Genomic DNA, 5073 nt, shown 5'->3' on the forward strand with positions numbered 1-5073 from the left:
GAATAAAGTATTATATTTTAGAAATCATATTAATAATAAGTTTAAAATATTAAGTCAATGTTAAAATAATATAAATAACAATAAAATTTTTAATAAACATACAGTAGTTTCAAAATATTAGTATATAATAAATTTAAAATACAAAATACAACCTAAAATAATAACTTTATTACATTTTAAAATAATATAATAATAATTTAAAATACTATCAAAAATAAATATTATAAAGAATATTAGATATTATAATACATGAAAATAGAATTAATCATAATTTAAAAATAAATAAATCAGTATTTAATTAAAACCTGTTTCCAAAATTGAAGGACTAAATCCGCAATTAAACACAAACTTCGAAATAATCCCAAACAATAACAAAAATGGCACCGTTTGAACTTGGATCTAAATGAAAACAAAAACAAATATGCGATACAAATTAAAAAAGGAAGAAAACTGAATCGAACAACTCCCAAATGAAGAAGGGCTCATAGTGCAAATAGACCATAGGGCATAAGCGCGCGGATCCTTCCCTCGGGTCGGGTCACCGCTCGGATCTGGTCCACGAAACGATGCCGTTTTCAAAGCCACTGTGTTGGCTCCAAACGACAGCGTTTTATCTTCGTGTTTAAAGGCTAAAAAAACCTAAAAAATTTCTTCACTTTTCAAGAAACCTAAAAGAAACAGATGGCCTCTGTGCCGTTTTGACGATTTGTCGTCCAGGAGCCCCGAACATCACTTCAACTCCGATGGCTGCGGAGAGAGTAAGGACTCGGCTACCAGGTATGTTTGCTATCCCTTTTTTTTATTATTTCATATATGTATGTGTGATAATGAAGAACAGATTGAAGAAAACAAGAAAAAAAAATGAAAACAAACTTTGAGATTCACCTTTTTTAAAAACGATCTTTTTTCTTTCTTTCTTTTTTGTATTTCAATATCTCTGTAAAAGAGAATCCTCTACAGTTTTTTTTAATTGGCCTTATAACCAAAAAAAAGAATAAAATACATATCCTTTTCTCTGCTATTTTTTCTATTTTATATTTTCTGTTGCTCTTGTTGGTGTTGTTTGTCTGTTTGCTGCGCAGGTACGGGCGTACGACGCCAGCTGGGCGTGGAGGCGGTGGTGCACGTGCGAGGGCAAAGCTTAATTGCGGCACTGGAGGCTCACCATTATTGCTAGGGTTTTCGGTGTTTGGGGGGCAGTTGGGCCATGATAGTTGGGCTAGAGGGGTTTGTAATTTGGGCCTGGTGTTGGGTAATGCAATTAGGTAATGGGTTAGGTTTATGTTAAAATGGTTTGGGCCGATTTGGGCCCTATCAGGCCTGCTGTAATGGACTGTGTGCATTTTAAAATTTGGTTTTATTTTCACTTATAAAATTGGGTTTATTTAGGTTAGCGGGCCCGGGCAAAAATGGGCTCTTACAAATAGGATAATTAAACATCATCGTCTCCTTTGGTTATTAGTGTAATAGCATAAGCAAAAAACTTATTTAGTCTATATGTTTTAACATGAGGAAAAACTAATATAATGAATGGGTGAACCTTGTTTATCTATCTAGTTTTAATTTGACTATCAATTTATCTCTCTAGTGTTCTAAAAATGTTTAGATCAAACATAACTTTCAAATATCAAATATGGGTTAAGTAAAAGAAAAAATATGAATAACAAGAGAAAGAATCCAAAATAAGAGATGAGAGTCTTGACCACTCACCATCACATGTAACATGAGGGAAAGGAAAACAGGAAATATGAAGCATATAATAGGAGTAGACATAGAGTGAAATTCTTGGTCTTCGTCTTATTAGTTGGACTCCCCACACGCTTTCAATAATTAACATTTTTTATTTACTTTTTAAATACACTCATAATATCAAATGTTTTTGCATTTATGTAAATTTATTATCTTAATTTAAACACCTGAAGTGAAGTGGCTGCCACTCTCTCTTTAATCTCCAATGAGACGTTGAGAGGCTTTTTCATCAATTTTATTATGCTTTCTTACTTCTAATTTATCCATTAGCATTAATAATATATGAAAATTGGTATAAAATTTTAAAAACTATTAAACAATTTACAAGTATTATAAAAATATAAATTATTATTAAAAATGATTGATTAGATTTCTATGTAAATGTCATCAGTTTACTGACAACAACAAACCATGTTAGTCATTCAGAGGGAGTAAAACTATAAATAAACCGAAACAAAATAATCAAATGCCCATCACAATGTGAACAAGTTGGTTGATTAGGCGGCTGGAAAATGAAAGGAATGTGAAGCATGCAGGCAGTTGTTCTTCTTTTTGTTCCTTTCAAATCCGCCAAAGATGGAGGAAGTTGCGTGTTATATTAGAAGTGTGATAGTCATATTACACTAAATTAAAGCCTGTTATTGTCGCTCACCTACTACATGTATTTTTTTTTTATTTCTTTCTGTCACTGCACACAAGTTCAGTTTATAGACCTTGGAAACTTCTGTTCATCTTGCATTACACACTCAGATTTCAAGTTAATATTATTTTGTGAAATTAAAATTACTAAAATTGAATTATAATTTTTTATATATTAATTTTTAATTTTATAGATTTTAAAAGGGGTCATGGCTCTTATTTGTTGTCATCTCAAGTTTCAAGCCACTTATGTTAGGTTATTTTAGGTTTGATTCATATTGTTTTCAGATTGTTTTTTTAGATTATTTTTGAGTTTGGACTATTGATTTTATGATGAAATTAAATTGTATCGAGTTAAAATTATAATTTTATATTTAAATTTTCAAGATAGGTTTATCTTAAACAAATTAAAATTAGTACTCACCATTGGATATATATGGATTAATATTAGATATGCATGGTAAAAGTAGACCTTATGCATATGGGTATTGTTGCTTCCTTCATAGTTTCCTCGGAAATTAGGTAAATTACAATCAAGGTCATTAAATTATTAATAGGTTTATGTTTTAATCATTCAATTTTAAAAAGTTATAAAATGATCATTGAATTATTTGAAAGTTTTAATTTAAGTCATTGGGTTGTTAAAATCACTATTGTATAACTTTCTTTGTTCACACCATCTACATCAATCGAAAGTTATCTTTCTCCTTCTCTTTTACTATTTTATTCTTTTTCATGGAACAACTTTGAATGTCATGAGTCTATGAACTAAAATTTTAACAACTTTCTTATTCGATCTACAACATTGACCATCTAATTAACTTGGATATAAGGTGTATTATTGTACTTGTTGATGGGTATTTGTTGAATCGTTGCTTGGAGTTCACTGGCTGAAGGAAAAAAACTTAACAAAGTAGTGACTTGGATAAGAACTTCCAAATAATTCAGTGACTTAAATAAAAACTTTTGAATAGTTCAATAATCATTTTGTAACTTTTTAAAATTGAATGACTAAAATATAAACTTATTAATAGTTTAGTGAACTTGGGTGTAGGCAGATTTGAACAATATATTTTTGGGGGTTAAAAAGTAAATAGACTATTATTATATTATAATTTTTAAAGAAGTTGAAAATTTTGATGGGACAAGGTACCCCACCCTAGATTTTCCTCATGCCTTTTGTGGGGGTTGAAAAATCAAATAAAAGAAGAATAAATGAAATGAATGAAGTGGTGCTTAGAAATGGATGTCACTGCTTGCGCATTTTCTTACCTGGAGTTGAAGATTCAAATGTATATTTTGTTTTTATTTAAGCAAATTTCCACAACGGGAGTGGCATAGAACCTTTAGTTTAAAATTTTGTAGCAAACCATTTATGTGTGTTTTGTTGACTATGTTTTGGGTGTTAAACACGAACCCATGCTTTGAATTTCACGTCTTTAAGATTGGAAACTAATGGTTCTTACATCATCATGTCTCACACTAATTATCTTTTCTTTTCTTTTTCCATCAATGTGCGGTAAAAGTTTTAATATATTAGTTTCGAGTTTGATGTTGAAGGTGGGTGTTGGGTGGTTTGTGTAAAAAAGTAGTGACTGTGAGATAAAAAGTAAACTAAACACATGTACTTCACAGCCCATTCAAATCCACCCTTAGACAATTCTATATACTGCACCACACCTTTGGTTAAATGCTATACTTTCTTTCCTTTTAGTCTCTCTTAAACACTAATAATTCAGTTTAATCCTTGGTTAAATTAAAAATATTTTTAGCCTCTTAATAATTCAATTTTTTATTATCTATTTTATCTCAAACCCCATGTTGTTAACATTTCAAGAGTTAAGATTCAACAAGTTTTTATATGCATAACTAGTTTATAACAAGTCAAAACAGTAATATATTTTTATTCTCAAATACAATTATAAAAAAAGTCCAAGTCATTGTTAAAAGATTTAACTTTGTTTTTCCATAAACCCCAAACATGACGTGTGGTTCAGTGACGCCTAAAATCATCACTGAAAAGGAATTATTTTTTTTTCCCTTTAGGAGTTAGTGTGGGAGATTTACTTTGTTTTTTAACTACACAAATGGCAGATGCTATCATAAAAGAATAAAATAAATAAAATATTTAGATAATGTATGTGAATAAATTTGTTAAAATATATGTAAAAATATTAACATATTACAATGTATTAAATATAATATATAGTGAATACGACTAACACGAAGATACATGGTATGGAAAATGTGAATTATTGTGATAGTGTCAATTTTGTATAGGCTATCATAGTACTCTATTTAGAGAATAATTTATATTGTGTCTAAATTTATTTCATATTTGTATAACCTAGTAGTGATAGATTCAAAGAAAAATCATATATTCATATCGTGTTTGTGCTTTTCTTTTCATGTTCATATATTTTATATGTAACTTTCGACACATTTGTGTATTTATATTGCTTTCATGCTATGCCATGTTTTTTTATTATTTTATGTTGTTTTCATGATATTTTTAATTTATCTTATCTTTTCATAATTATTAATATTAATTTTTAAGAAATAAATAACACTTAAATATTAAAAAAGTGATTAAATTATAATATATTATTTAAATAAATTCTCATAATATTTTTTTACATTAAATAAGCCTTGTTGACATAGAATTAAATTAACAAAATTACATAT

The 5073-nt window shown here is 28.7% G+C and overlaps 1 long non-coding RNA gene across 1 annotated transcript; it reads left to right on the top strand.

Annotated features, from left to right (window-relative positions):
- Positions 1-659: 659 nt before the first annotated feature.
- On the top strand, positions 660-1552 carry LOC105771566 (uncharacterized). The gene is made up of 2 exons (XR_001126569.2): positions 660-777; positions 1083-1552. It is a non-coding gene; the product is annotated as an uncharacterized LOC105771566 (long non-coding RNA).
- The last annotated feature ends 3521 nt before the right edge of the window (positions 1553-5073 follow it).

This window comes from Gossypium raimondii, chromosome 6 (assembly GCF_025698545.1).
Source record: "Gossypium raimondii isolate GPD5lz chromosome 6, ASM2569854v1, whole genome shotgun sequence".
Lineage (NCBI taxonomy): Eukaryota > Viridiplantae > Streptophyta > Magnoliopsida > Malvales > Malvaceae > Gossypium > Gossypium raimondii.